This window comes from Lycorma delicatula, chromosome 1, assembly GCF_047948215.1.
Source record: "Lycorma delicatula isolate Av1 chromosome 1, ASM4794821v1, whole genome shotgun sequence".
In the NCBI taxonomy this organism is placed as follows: domain Eukaryota; kingdom Metazoa; phylum Arthropoda; class Insecta; order Hemiptera; family Fulgoridae; genus Lycorma; species Lycorma delicatula.
The window spans coordinates 400198624-400215482 of NC_134455.1; the positions used below are offsets into that span (position 1 = coordinate 400198624).

The 16859-nt window shown below is 29.5% G+C and overlaps 1 protein-coding gene across 1 annotated transcript in view; it reads left to right on the forward strand.

Annotated features, from left to right (window-relative positions):
• Positions 1 to 15624: 15624 nt before the first annotated feature.
• The window catches only part of LOC142317416 (uncharacterized), a 195888-nt gene continuing 194653 nt past the window's right edge, over positions 15625 to 16859 (forward strand). Inside the window, exon 1 of the transcript XR_012754736.1 lies at positions 15625 to 15745. The gene's annotated coding sequence lies outside the window, so the exon portion shown is untranslated. The remainder of the gene's footprint in view (positions 15746 to 16859) is intronic.

A 16859-nucleotide genomic window follows, 5' to 3' on the forward strand; every position in this document is an offset into this window, starting at 1 on the left:
TTATGGCTAGCAAAAGATTTTATCTGAATTTCAACTCTTCTAATAAAAAGAAGCCCTACTGTAATTTTTGGGAACAAAATGAAGGAGTAAAGTTGGTGATTTCTAATATAATTTGAGCAGGGAAATAAGATAAAACAGGTTTTAGAACTGTAATTCCAGTAGTTAAAGATATTCAATGTAAAGCACAAAATTGGTGTCAAAAAACAAGTTTTTTTTCTTTTAGGATTGTAGTACAATAGCTTTGTTTAAATGACTAACAAATGTTAAAGATAAATGAATTTGAAACATAGAAATAAATAATAAAAACAAATTGTTATTCATAATGGATATAGTGACTTATTAATTGATAATATACATAAAAAACAAATTTCAAAAATTAATAGTACAACAGTTCTAAAACCAATAAATAATACGCAGAAAATTTATAACGTGTTTAAAATATTCATATACTGATAGCATTTAGAAAGTATAACTAAAGCTTATGATAATGATAAATATAAATCTGCATATAAAACAAATAACCATATAATAAAATATTTAAAAAAACAATCATAAGATTCATATAATTTATACAATTTATGTGAAATTTATAAAATAAAATGTAATGATTGTGATCACATATATATAGGTAAAATTAATAGATCTTTTAAAGCCAGATTTCTTGAGAATTTTAGACACTATAAAAATAAAAAGTTGGGTTTCTCTAATGCTGCTGACCACTAACTTATGAAAGTTAGTGGTCTAACTTAGTTAAACTAAGTTATGATGGTTTAGGGATGTTAAGGAAATGAAAAAAGAAAGATTACCTTAAAAAAATAGTTACAATTTGAGGATTACAGAAAACTACGTTTGACCAAGAGTCAAACGGATAGAAACAGAAATGTAAAAACTAGACAGATGTGATATTGGGAGCATGATTGATGAAAGATTCATCAAACAGTGAAGTTTATGGACAGAGGACATCGGGGATAGTCACTGAAAGAGAAAAACAGAAAATAATACAAAAATTTCACAGAAACATTAAAAAAAAATTAAAAACAAATTTATATTGATAAAAGTGAATACTTTCATTGAGTTTATCACAAGACAATGAATGTTTTATCAATATGGAAAATTAATGTCGCTAACATTTTTAGAGATTAAAATATTTTTCCCACTTTATAAAAATATCTCTGCAGGATTGAAGGGATCACACTATAAAGTTCAAATAAAATCAAATAGCTAGATAAATGAAAATACCTACTCAAAAAACAAAGGTCGAGCAACATTATCTCCTTTAATATGAGCTTGCCAAAATAATGAATATAAATATGGAAGAAGTTGATAACGAATTGTTAATGCTTTACGAGCTGAATCAATTACTACATCTTTTCCTAATGGTGCTGGATCCTGTGCCTGATAAAGTACAGAAAAAACAATACACACATAAAAATGGAAACAAACAAATTTATACATTAAAATATTAATATGCAGGATGTTCAACTTAAAAGAGCCCCTTCAACTCGACAGTTTATATTATGTATATTTTTCTTAAAATGAATATGTTGGCGAGATAGGTAAAATAATGTGGAAGATGTTGGTATGAGTGGAATTGGAGTGGGAAGGGCTGTTTATTGCCTGTACAGCTGAGTACTCCAAGTCTGTATCAAGCATTGGCTTTTGAAAAAAGTTGTTTCAAACAACAACATGTGTTGTTGTTTGTTAAAATGTGGTTAATTGTTGAAGAACATGTATTCATGATGGAAACTTACTTAGAAATGAAATCTCATGTTGTGCCTCAGTGAAAGTTTAGGGAGAAATTTGAAGGAAGCGCCTGTGAAAAGTATTGTTAAAAAATTTTGTGAAACAGTTTCAGTGTTAGACCGGAAACACGCCTGACATAGGTTAGTTTGAATGACGCAGGTCGTTCAGTACATTAAAGTGACAGTACATTAAGCGGTTACAATATCTCTTCGTAAATCTTTGTAGATATTAATCCAGGAAAAGAACATTTCATTAGATTCAGCCCACACTGAAGTGAGGAGAATGCTGAAATGTTATCCGCATTGAATGAAGGTTTTCCATGAGCTAACTAATGCTGATTATGTTAAAAGGGTTCACTACTGTCAACGATTCAAGAATTCATTAGATGTAAAATTGGTATTTTAGATCGAGTGTTTTTCACAGATAAAGTGTGATTTCACCTTGGTAGATATGTTAATTATCAGAACTACTAGATCTAGGGTACTGAAAAACCCTACATTTCTTTGAATCTCCCCATATAAAATAGAATACAGTGTGCAGTTTCAAGACAACAAATAATATTATTATTTTTTTTTAAAAAGCTGCGGATGCTGCTGTCTACCTAGAAATTATCCAACAGTTCATAGCCTTATGCAAGAGGATAAGTGTAACTGCTGGTTGCAACAGGATAGCACACTTGCTGTCATACAACTCACTCTACTATGATACTACAGAATTTTTTTGGTGGAAGAATCATTTCTAAAGGATTGTAGCAACATAGATCCCCTGATCTAACAAGTCCAGACCTTTTTCTGTGGAGTTTCTTAATAGAAATTGTTTATAGGAGCAATCCACACACCCTGCAGGAATTGAAGACAAACATTACCGATGCCATCCAGAAAATAGACAGGGTACTGCTAAAACGAATAGCTGGGAACATGTCAAGCATGTTGACGAGTGCATAAAAGTGGATGGTCATCATTTTTAACACCTTCTGTAAATTATTAAGTGTTTGTCAATAAAATATTATTTATAAACTAACTACGTGATGGGGTCTCTTTTGAACACTCTGTATATTGAAATATATAAATTTATATATTCATGTTTGTGCATGTATGCGATACAGATATATAAGCATTAACACAACAAAGAAGACAAAATACAAAGTCTCAGATAATATACAAAGAAAGTAGAACGACTATTGAAATGGATATATGTTATACATAAAATAAAAAAATAAGTAAAAATAGTACAAAGATGTGTAGTAATAGGATCATAAAAGCACGAACAATATAAAGATATTAACTCTACTGAAATCAACAAATTATGAGCAGATAAAAGTAATTAACTTGAAATAATTTTACCAGGTTAGGTAAAAGAACTAAATATAAATAGTTTTTTAGAACTAAATATAAAGTTATTTTTAATTCTATAATACCAATTACAAAGTATTTAATTAATTAAACACTCAATATATCAACTAAGGTACACTTACAACACAATCATCAGAATTATGAGTACATGAGAAGGGATAAAATGCACCAAGTTGATACCATCTCTGACAAAGTGCAACTGTAGCATTTTTTGAAAACCACAAATATCTGCTCCAATTAATGGTATACCAAACATATTCATGTTCAGAACATCTGAAAATAAAAATAAAACTCCTTTTAATCAAATCAATTTTATTTAAATAATTTGTAAATAGTGTTTTACAAAATGAAAACAATAAACTTTTAAATATGTATATTATAACATAATTTCATTTTCACACAGTTCTAAACTGTATCGTTTCATTTTTAACGACAAAGTTTAGAACAAGTTATTATGTGTGAGCTTCACAATTAAATTAAATGTGCATACAATACAAATTTTAATCATAATTAACAGGTAAAAAATAAGACTGTATACACTATGACTTTTTTGAGGTGAAAAATGTGCTTTTGCATTTTAATTGCTCAGAACAAAGATATCATAAAATGACATTAAAATCAAAAACACTTGAAAATAGTATCACAACTAACATCTCAAAAACTTACTTAAAACTAATATCACAGAAGGAATCTAACATATATATATGCATACATGAGGTCTGTAAATAAAGTAATGAGACTAGTTTTTTTAGCAGCGAAAGTGGCAGCACTGTAAAGTTACTAGTAAGCATATGGTTATATGAACAACTATATGGTTATATTAGTATGGTTATATTAGGTAGTAATATTTTTAATACTTTTAAAAATTGAAAAGGATATGTGGAGATGACGTTCTGTCATAAGCCCAAGTTTTTAGGTTGTTAAAAGCATTTTCAGATGGTTGGGAATCAGTTGCAGACAATCCACGCTCTGAAAGACTGTTAACGTCAAAAAGTGATAACAATGTTGAGCAAATCAGAGACTTGATACGGTGCACCAGTGATTAACTGTCAGAATGATTGCAGAACAATTGAATTTGAACCATACTACAGTCCATTAAATTTTGACAAACAAATTGGGCATGAAAAGAGTGTGCAAAATTGCTCTAAAATACCTCACTGTTGAACAGAAAAACAGGGTGGAAGTGTGCCGCAAACTTTTAGGGCGAATTGAAACTGATCCTAATTTTCTAAATGTTATTACCGGTGATGAATCTTGGATATTTGAGTATGACCCAGAAACAAAATGCCAAAGCAAGAAGTGGCACACTTCAAACTCACAAAGTCCAAAAAAAACAAAAATGAACAAATCAAAACCACGCTAATTTGTTTCTTCTACAGTAATGGCATTGTCCATGAGGAGATTTTGCCTACAGGACAGAGTGTAAATCAATATGTTTACCGAGAAATTCTTTAAAGACTGTGAAAGAGTTAACCATGTGAGACCAGCCATCAAAGACTGATGCTGCAGCATCATGACAATGCACCTTGTCACACTGCACTCTTAATTAATGAGTTTTTCGCAAAGAAAAACTGTCCTGTAGTTTCTCAACTACCTTATTCACCTGACTTGAGTCCCTGCGACTTTTTCCTGTTCCCGACTTTAAAAAGATACCTCAAAGGAGACCATTTTGGAACAGTAGAAAACATAGAAAAAATTTAACCGACCATCTGAAGGATATTCTGGTTTCTGAGTTCTTCATAGCATTTGACTGCTATGAAGAGTGGGAAAAACTATTTGAAGCATTTCGCGGCTTTCCAAGGGAACTATTTCAAAGGTGATTTCAAGGGAACTATTTCAAAGAGTTCATGTATAATTGGATTGTAAATAAAAAGTTTTTCTGAACCAGTCTCATTACTTTACAGACCTCTTATATATATATATATATATATATATATAAATGTTGAGGATTTAGAATTTAAAACTTCAACCAAGACTGAGAAGAGTGTAAAGGGCCCCTTCACGGATAACTACAAAACAGGTATATAGACTAATAAAACAGTACACAAATAAAAGGAAAAAAATAGAAATAGTTAAAGGATAAAAATAGAAATAACAAAATGAAATAAAAATAAAAGCATCACAACTGATGATATTCAAATGCAATGAATGAAATCACTTTCACTTTATCAATTGTGCTAGCACCGTCACCCAGAAAACACTGTATTATGGTAAGGACTACAATACAAGCAACTATAATACAAAGATGGAAAGTAACTGTATAAACAGTATAAAAAATATCAACATTTTATCTTGTTAAACTAATCAAAGATGAAATCAAAAGAATGGCATATAAAATAAGTCTATATTAGTCAAAATCTTCTTCATCTGGGGTGGCCTTAATTAATAAGTAATAACATGTTTAAAAATAAGTATATTAGACTTGATTTCAAAAATTTAAATAAGAAAAAAATTGTTTATGTTAAATAAGGTAGAGAATTACTTAAAAATAATTTGTCAATTTTAAAATTGATAATTACAATCCTGGATCAATAATTGCAAGAAACATAATGGTTCTTTCAGTAGAGGAACACATTTTTGTCACTGAACATGTCTTTCATAATTGGCAAATACTGATCTAGTGAAGCACAAGTTTTCTGAAAACTTTCCAAATATTCCTGTTCCTCACTGCAATGCAATTCGACCTCTTATCAAAAAATTTAGGGCAACAGGCTCTGTTGAAGATGCTGATTTAAGTGGAAGACCACTTAAACTAAAAAAACAAAAGCTGCTTGATATTTTGGATGTTATGGTAGAAAGTCCATCAAAGTCAATGTGTAAGTTAGCACAGCAGCAAAACATTGGACTTGGTACTGCATGTAAAGCTGTAAGAAAAGAACTGAAATTTTTCCCCTACAAAGTAATGTGTGATCAAGAACTGAAACCTACAGATCATGCCAAAAGACTAAATTATTGTCAACGGTTTAAACATTTTATTGATTAAAATTCTGTTCTCAACATTACGTTTTTTACAAATGAAGCGTGATTTCATCTGGGGAGGGTATATTAATTCACAAAATACATAACTGTGGTCGACAATTAACCCCCATGAATTGCACAACAATCTTTACATGAAGCAAAACCTGGAGTCTGGGTCAATGTAAGTAGAGCATGCATTGTGAGTCCAATCTTTTTTGAAAATTCCGTTAATAGTGATCGTTAATGTACTGTTTTAACAAACTTCAAACTTCATTGTCAATTAAAGTGGAAATCAATCATGGCCGATTCCTAGAAGATGGCCCCACAGTACACACAGCTAATATTGGTGAACGAATCATTTTGAGGGGGTTTGTGGCCTGCATGATCTGACTCCCCCAGATTACTTTCTATGACAGACAGTAAAACAAGCAGTGTATCACAACAGACCATGTACGATTGAGGAACTAAAAACCACAGTAATGGCATACATACAAGCCATTTCAGTACATCAGCTGGTTAAAGTGTTTGAAATAAAGTGAAATATGTGCAGTATTGAATGCAGTATTGAAGGAGGTCATTTTCAAAACTTTTTATAAACTATTTCAGTTATTGTAAAAATTAAACAAAAATAGTAATAATAAAAAAGTAATAATTAAGAAAGATTCATCATTCCACTTCCATAATTCCAGTACACTTTCCCAATGCACTGTATTTTCAAAAAGAGTCTGTTATTTCAGAGTTTCTATTATTGTTTCTACAATACTGAAAATTTTCTTTTTAACACCTGAATAAGCAAACAGAATTTTTTAGGATAAGGCTAAAAAAAATCAAAAATATAAACTAATAATTTTAAAAAAATTATGTGTAACCAATCTTCTTATACAATTAAATAGAATAAAATATTAAATTAAAAAGAGATTGTTTAATCTCAATAAAAAAAAAATTATTCAATTTTATTTTACCAAAATACTCTTAACTATCCTAACTTTTAATAATTTTCAAACTAAATCAAAATGTATATGAAAATAATACCCCATATATTTTTCATTATAAATCAGTTGGTAATATAAAATATATTAAATTTTACACTGTAAAACAAAATATAATAGTTGTTAATATAAAATACAAAACATGCAAAAATCTATAACTTAATCATGCATTTCATGCAATAAATAATGTTAATATACATAAAATAGCTAATTTTACAGCAACTTAGATGTGATTTTTTTCTAATAAATAAGAATGCTGAATAAATAATACATAGTAACATGAAGATTACAACTGATGATCTAAGATATTTTCAAAATGGCCGTACTTAAAATAAACTTCATTTTAAAATAATATTATACACATAAGTAAATTGTACATAAATTACATTTGTAACCTCTTGATAATACTAAATTTATTAACTTAAATAAAAACTCTGCTGCTATCAATTAATTTACTTTTGCCAAAACAAATACAGGTTATTGCACTTATAAAAAAATATTTGTATGTTAGTCTATTGACTCTTGAAGAAGATTGCCATATATTACAATAAATAAAATTAATAAAACTCATTTTAAATAAATCTTAATTCATCATCATCAATGTTCTACTAATTAGCAGGTCCTTACATAGCACTGGATTTCCATTCTTTTCTACTTTCTGTTAAATTTTTTATATGAACTTAATTTCTTTCTACCTTAATATCATCAAGCAGCTTCTGTCTTTCTCTAACTCTTTCTTTCTTATTAGTCATTGTACCCTCTAAGACAACAAACAGTTCTTCTTCCTTAACACATGTCCCAAACCAATTCCTTTTTTATCTCTCAATGTCTGCATTAGTGATCTACCCTCTCTAACACCTCATCATTACTAATTCTGTCTTTTCACTTTATCTTTTCCATCCTCCTCCAAACTCACATTCCAAAAGCTTCTAATCTTTTCTCATCTTCCTTGCAAGTTCATGTCTAGCCCCACGTAGTGTTACACTCCATATAAAACATTTAACAAGTCTTTTTCTCAGATGTTTATCAAACGACACAACAACTTTCTCTTTCTATTGAAAGCTTCTTTTGACATAGAAGTACTACTTTCTCATGATTATACTGTTTATATAATCTACCTTAATTACTTAATTTTATTCTTCAAAGTTTTCCTAACTACAAATGCAACTCCCAGATTTTCACTCTTCTCCTCTCCAGAATAACACTGATATTCTCCACTTTCAAACTCCTTCACTACCCCATCTTACATAAATATACTAAGAAAGTTCTAACTATTTTTCTTTATCTCTTGCTTTACACTTTCCAATTTCCCTGCCAGTATAAGAGTGTGAACATTCCAAGTTCCAATTCGCATTTAGCTTTCCTTCTCAATGGTTCCATTATCTTTCCCTCTGTTCATTACAACCATGCTTGAATGAATTCCTCTCCCACAGGTCTGATTGAGATATTTTACCTCTGGAATATTTATTCATCAAGCGCCACTGACATGCCTCTTCTAGAAAATCCCAAGGGATCTTTAATGTGGTGCTATCCCACTGCCTTCCATATTCTCAAGCCATGAACCATCTTCGATGGTTCATCTGCCTTTAGGAATGATTTCTCATCCCAAGGACAAGAAACTGCCCTCACTTTCTATCCACTCTTACGCCCTATTGGAGGCCATTGGCAATTGAGAGAGGAAGTCTCCTTAACCCAGGAGTCACTCAGCAGACTGTTTACACTGGGTGATAAGGTTACCTCATCCCTACACCTGAGAATCTTAATAAGTAAAACAATACACATATAAAAGGGAAATTAGAGTCATATTCAGTGATTAATTACCAAAAGTAAAACCATATGCTCAATAAACAAGTTAAATTTATATTGTATTAATAATTTCCATTAACAATTAGATCTAGTCCATTAGTTGCTCTGAATCAAAGGAGTGAAAAAAATGTATATAAAATTACATCAAAGTTAATCAGGTATTTAAAATATAAACCTTTTAATGGATAACTGAACCAAATTTTATAATAGAACATTTTTAATTCAAAACATTATCGGTCTCCAGAGTCAAATGTCTTTAGTCTCTAAAGATGATTACAAAGAAGACTACAACTGTTTTGATAGAAATTATTAAAAACTAATATAAAATTTGATTTGATTTGGTTTGTTTTTAGAAAAGTTTAAATTCTTAAATAACTCTTTTATCATTAACTACCTATGACAAAAAATGCAAGAAAAATTAATTTTTAACAATTTCAATAATGTTGTACTAATAATTTTAATAAATGTTTTTAGCCTAGCAATTTAAAAAAATATATATATTTTTTATTCAACTGTATAATTAATATTTAATATTGTACAACATTTAATATTTGAACAAATATAATAATTTATTTATATGTAAGTTTACAACAAATATAATCTTTTTCTATAATTCAAACAAAGTTTGTGGTTTGTTTAATTCATTATTAGCACTAATAACTGTAAGTAATAAAACAGAACTCTGTGACTAAGAGATATCTTCTAGTTCTTAGGCCATCTTTTTGAATTTTTAATTTTAATTTATGTTTAAAAATTATAAAAAAAAAATTAAAATCATTCTTTCTAAAATAATCCTTATGAAAAAACAAATTATTCTGTCAAATCTTGAGAAGGAATTCATTTTACTTTTGTAAAATTTTATTTTTACCATTTTTATTTCTTATGATGCATAACTAAAAACAATTATAAAAACAAAAACTGAACTCTATACAATTTATCAAAAAATTTTATTTATCAAAATTTTTATCCAAAATATTTCCTGGAATTTTGATTATTGGCTTTATCCCTTTTCTTAGCAAAAGATGATTTTTTTTTTATATATCAATAAGTATTCTAATTTAATTAACAAGAAATTGTAAGAGAAAGTGAATTATAAAAAATAAATCACTAACAAAAATTAAACCTAACATTTTATACATATCAAAATTAATCCTTTAACTTATTTTATTTAGAGTACAATAAAAAAACAGTTTTTCTATTAAAAAAAGTAATCATATGTTGAACACTTACATACTGACGTGAAAATAAGAGAACAACTATAAGTTCATCTCTACTACTATTTATACAGTAGTTATCTGTCCCTTTCCAGGAGTATACTCTAAATTTACTTGTGTAATTTACATTCCTCTCATAATTTATGTGTTATAGTTTTTGACAGATTTTAGAAAAAAATATGTAATTGATTTTATATAATTTGTAAATGTATGGTCCTATAACTTGCTCTATTTTCCATTAAAAAAACAAAATAATAAAATAAATATTTTCTTTATAGACTTCAAAACAATTGAAAGTGAGTTACAGGAGAAATAAAATAACTTTTTGTTACAAAGAAGAATAACTCTCTACCAAAGGCTGCTGAGTGATACATAGATAAGTTGATCTTGTTTTTGACAATACAAAACCAAAATTTCACAAAATAAATCTTGACGCTCTCTCTAAACTCACAAATATCTTGAAGCTTACAAATTAGTAATGCTGCTGGAACACATGTTTTTTCATATGTTATAAAATGTAATAGGGGTACAAAAAAAATTCAAGAGAGAAAAAAATATATTGAAAATGTTCTGTTCTATTAGGTGAAAACAATCTTGACACTGCTGGCTCAGATTGGGAATCAATGATAACAATCTTATTTGTTAAGGATACATCATTACAACTTCTCACTTGCACTGTTCTTGATTACATACATATTATTATTTGAAAAATAATAGTTCTTAATAAAAATCAGAAATAATTTTTTTTTCATTTATTTTAGCCATATCAGAACATAAGTTGAAATTTTTTTTTATATCCAGAAAAAATGTTTGGAACTGAAACTTTTGATTCTCATAATATAAATTATTTAACATAAATCTGTATAATTTAAACATAATCTGTATAAAGCCAGTAGATAAAAATTCTTGCAAAAATTTTCATTATTTCTTAATAGATTGATCATCCAGAATTGTATAAAATTATTACACATAACCTTGTGCACAGGAAATATGAACATTTTGTAGCATGAGAAAAAATACCATGCCTGACCAGGAATTAAATCAAAAACCTTCAGAATGAAAGCCCAAGTTGTAACCTTTCTGATGCAAAGGTCAAGAGAAATTTTTCAATTTGGAAGACAGTTTTTTAAACAGTTTTAATTCAATGTAATTATAAAAGGAACTGAAACAATATTCAATGTAATTATGAAAGGGAAAGGGACTGAAACTGTTGCTACTATTAAACAACAAAGAAAACATAAAAGTCATAACCCAATAAACATACATGTGCGTGCGCTTTCCCCCCCCCCCCCTACACACACACCAATATTAATCATATGTTCAATTTTAAAGAACATCTAAATATTTTGCTAATAAACATTTTACTGTAAAATTTATTATCACATTTAAGATATGGTATTTACACTAAATTTTACATAAAAAATAAATAGGAATTTTAAATGCAATATAATACTATTTAATCAAATAAATTAAAAGCAAGTGTCACAATAAAGCAAGCTTAATTTAGTCAAGGCTATCAATCAGTATCATCATTAAAAAAAAAACACACTCACACTATATTACATGTATATGTACATTAGACATGAAATATATTTATAATATAACAAATGATTAGGAGTATACCTCATCAAGAGATGTATATCTTATTTCTATTAAAACATTATATCATTAAAACATATATACACATGTAATCATATAATCTTTATTCCCAAAATTAGATTTTTTTTCTTTTTAGAATACTAGCATACTATTTTTTTAGAATAATGGCATCCATACCTACTGGTAAACTGGTAACTGTTTCAAATTTTTACAACAAAAATGTATTAAAAATTTTTTTAAGAACATCCAGTAGTTAGTTAATACTCATAAATATATATAAAATCCGCTATAAATGACTACAACAAAATTCAATAAAAATCAGATGGTTTACATTGTTTGTTTTATTTTCACATTTAAAAACCATTTAACTAAACTTATAGTGGTAAATAAAAATCTAAAATTTGGATTTTTTTCAGTAAAGTATTAACAACCTCTTATATGGTAGTAAGACATGGCTATATGGTGGGTGATCAAACACTTCCCAACAAAAACGCTGCAGGAGCTTCTTTTTTACAGCTGCAGTGTGTGGCCAAGTATTGTCATGAAGAAAGACAATGCCTGATGACAACATTCCTCTTCGCTTATTCTGAATTGCCCTTCGTTGATGTTGAAGAGTCACGTAGTATGGGGCTGCAGTGATGGTCATGCCATGTTCCGCGAATTCCACCAAGAGAACTCCATTCCGGTCCCAGAACACAGTAGCCATACACTTTCTGTTGGAGAAGGTTCGCTTGAACTTCTTTGGTTTATTGGGAGAATGAGAATGCATCCACTGTTTGGATTGTTCTTTTGTTTCTTCAGTTTCAAAATGGACCATGTCTCGTCTCCTGTGACAATTTTATCAAAAAATCTTCTCCTTCATTGTGGTAGCGCTGGAGAAACGTTAGGGAGGCGTCCATTCTCATTGTTTTGTGATGGTCGGACAGCATCTTGGGAACCCATCTCGCACACAGTTTGCAGTACTGAAGTCTCTCACTCACAATGGTGTAGAGAGCTGACCTTGAAATTTCAGGAAACGAATCGCTCAGTACAGAAATTGTGAATGTAATATAAAACAGAATTTATTTTCCTATTTATTACATATTTATGTAAGTAAATGAAATATATTTTTTCTCAGGAATAATGGCTTGTTTATAATGCCACAAGTTTTGTCAAAAATATTTACTCAAAAATAAATAACCCACAAATAATTTTTATCTCTAATTTTGATAATTTCCTTTATAATTACCGATAAAGGTTAAACAGGTTTCAGGTTCCCCTAATCAACATCTGCATCTTTTTAATATTTTTAGTTACGAACTTTAAATTTAAAATAGAATGGGAATCCAATTTTCCAATTTTTTCATATTTTAACCACTCCAAAAAAGGGATAACGTATATTTTGCAGTCCTGTATATTATGGAAAGTACTATTTGGCTCTGAAAGTATTAATATCAGGAAAAAAGCTTAAGTCACCTCTATTTGCTCCTAATTTTGTGTACCAAAGGACTTAGATTTACTTATTCCCATGGATATTTCTAATATTAGAAACTTGCACATATTAACTGTGAAGCTTTATGAAAAATTTATATGTTTCTTTTTAAATCAAACTTAGGATAAGGGTTAATTGTAAAAAAAGGTTTTTTTTTAAAGTTTGTGTTAAGTAAACATTTCATTTTGCACTTTTGCAAGGGTTCTAATACATATCTGTTTATAGGATAAGTAAAATGTGTATGAATAATGGCTAGTACATATAATGTCATGTTTTTGTGCCTTAATTTTGCTTTCTATTCCTTACATGCAAAGTTCCCTTTAATTTTTTTAATAGCTGCACACACAAAAATCAATTGCCAAAAAAAATTATTCAAAAATCAATTTGTCCAAATTTTTTTATTATTATTTATATAATACAATGTATTCATATTGAAATATAAGCAATTAAGTAACTTGTTTTATTTTAGATTAACATTTTTTAAACTTTTTCTCGTCTGTCTTTCATAGAAATCCATTGTTTGTAAACTTCATTTGTATTTACTTCTTGACCATTGGCTAAATGTAATATAATTTTCATAAGGTCACCCAAGTGTTCATTTTCAAGTATGTTTTGGTATTTTGTTTTTATGGAGAAAATCCACATTTGCAGTCTGCGCTAGATATTTGAAAAGTTCCTGTGTTAAATAGAAAGTTAAGGTTAGATAATTCAGGGTTAGTTTGGACAAAGGTTAATGTATCACTAAAAGTCTTGAACAATCATAGTTAAGTTTTCTCAAGATTTGTAAATCTTAATTCTGAATATTAATACTTTATCAACATTTTTATTTCATTCCACGCTCCGACTCGTAGAATGTTATTTTTTAATTTTCTGGTGACCCCTTCCTTAGTAGTCCCCACCCGGAGATCCGAACGGGGGACTATTTTACCTCAGGAATATTTTACCAAGGAAGGCGCCTCCATTATTGCTATGTGAAAATGCAGAGAGCCACATTTTCTTGGAAAAAAAGCAGCTGTAGTTTTCCATTGCTTTCAGCTGCGCAGTACTCAGAGGACTGAGTGATGTTGATACGGCCGTTTAAGTCGTCCTGACTCACGCCCCTAACAACTACTGAAAGAGCTGCTGCCCTCTTTCAGGAATCATTCCTTAGTCTGGCTCTCAACAGATACCTCTCCGATATGGTTGCACCTTCGGTCCAGCTACTCTGTATCTCTGAAGACTCAAGCCCCCTCACCAACGGCAAGGTCTCATGATTCATAGAGGAGGGCAGAATTTATTTCTCATAAATTCTGAATATTTTTTTTGAAAGCTGTATTATATTTTGCTTCATGAAATCAAAATTGTTTACTGAATTTATAATAATTTCATTATCAAATTCTTGCCAATCTTTGAACCATTGGACCACCATTAGGGAGAATGACAATTTTGTAGCACGTGAAAATAGCATGTCTGACCAGGATTCGAACCGGGTACCTCCGGATGAAAGGTTGAGATCCTATGAAAGGCTGATTACTATCATAACTACATTTAATAGTTTAAATGATATAACATCATGTTATAACGCTAGAGTTAATTATTCAAAAATTTCTCTTTTTGATGCCAGATCGGTGAAACATTGTGTACACACTTCTAATAAAATTATACATATATCCTGTATACAGATACATTTTTCCACGTGTCACCTAATACTAAATCATCTCTATGAAACTATACATTGTTGTTAAGTTAAACGTGATATTTCTCTTTTAAGAACTGCTGCTAGACCGCTTTTCTTCCCGAGTATAACACTGGCTTCATCACTGAGAAGCATTACAACTTTTGTGTGATGAATTGCCGATAACTGAATACTGTTTTTATTGCGAATAGTTATCAACGCCCGTAAGAAAGTTGCGGTGTATACTACGACGTATTCTCAACGAAACGTGTTATTGAGTATACCTTAAATATTTACTATAGCTGATTGTAGATGCGCGGAAAATAAATTTCTCTGTGAATATTAATAGCAGTGTCTAAAAATATTGCGCGGTCGCGCACCCGCGCAACCTAGAGGAAACTATGCTTATACCTAAGTACATGAAGTACGTAGAGTATGTCAACGGTTATCCGATATGTTTCTTTTCTAATCAACATAAGCAATGTCGACTATCTATAAAAACGAATGATATAAATTAAGTTTGGCTGTGCTACATTTTTAGTTTTATTTATGGAGCAATTTATTTTTAGAAAATTAAAAATATATTAAAAAATACGTTCATTGAAACGAACAAAATTCATATGGTCATAGATATTTTATATCATTTCTTCAGACGTAATTATAGATTAACAATGTTATTTTTGGCATTATAATAAATTAGTTTACTAATAACTTCCCAAAGTAAATATTCTTTTTTTACAATGATTTGTAAGAATAAAATACCTTAACTACTTTTGTTATATATTTTTAAGAAGTAGTAATTTATAACTTTATCTTTTTTTCCATAGCGGCGGCATAGTATTTGTCATTGCTTTATGTGGGTGGATAACCTGCTTTCCGTTCACCAGAGTTGAGTTTCTCGAGCTGTGAGGTTATATTGAAATCGTTACATCGTTTATTGTATAAATAATTTCAGAATGGTAAGCTTAAGTTGAATCATTTTATATTCATCCTTTTTAAATAAAATTATACGCATCTTTTAATCATTATAATTACTTATTTAATGCACTTACGACGAACATTATAAACCGGATGGTTCACATGCTTGTAACTGTAAACTAAACTTAGAAATTTGTAATAGTACACGTGTTTTGTTTTAAAACATTAGTTTGTTTTTCCTTTGTGAATGTATAGTCGGTTCAGTTGTAAAAATCAAAGGTAGTTAATTATTGAGTGAGTAGTTGGTTTTTTATAAATATTTTTCATGATTTCGTACTAAATGGTTCATTTCTTCATTCGGTTTTATTTTGAAGTTAATGTACCTGGACGTTTTTTTTATGATTCGGGGTGGTTCAAAAATTTGAGATTTTGTTAAAGTAAAGAGAATATTAATTGGCTAATCCGTTGTCATTGTTGTGACACTCATTTATAATCAGTTTTAAGAAATGATATAAATACGTGTGAAATATAATGACGCTATTTTCATTTTATATATTTTTTTTTTTTTTTGTCTTCAGTCATTTTACTGGCTTGATGCAGCTCTCCAAGATTCCCTATCTAGTGCTAGTCGTTTCATTTCAGTATACCCTCTACATCCCCAACAATTTGTTTTACATACTCCAAACGTGGCCTGCCTACACAATTTTTCCCTTCTACCTGTCCTCCCAATATTAAAGCGACTATTCCAGGATGCCTTAGTATGTGGCCTATAAGTCTGTCTCTTCTTTTAACTATATTTATCCAAATGTTACTTTCTTCATCTATTTGCCGCAATACCTCTCCATTTGTCACTTTATCCATCCATCTGATTTTTAACATTCTCCTATAGCACCGCATTTCAAAAGCTTCTAATCTTTTCTTCTCAGATACTCCGATTGTCCAAGTTTCACTTCCATATAAAGCGACACTCCAAACATACACTTTCAAAAATCTTTTCCTGACATTTAAATTAATTTTTGATGTAAACAAATTATATTTCTTACTGAAGGCTAGTTTAGCTTGTGCTATTCGGCATTTTATATCGCTCCTGCTTCGTCCATCTTTAGTAATTTTACTTCCCAAATAACAAATTTCTTCTACCTCCATAATCTTTTC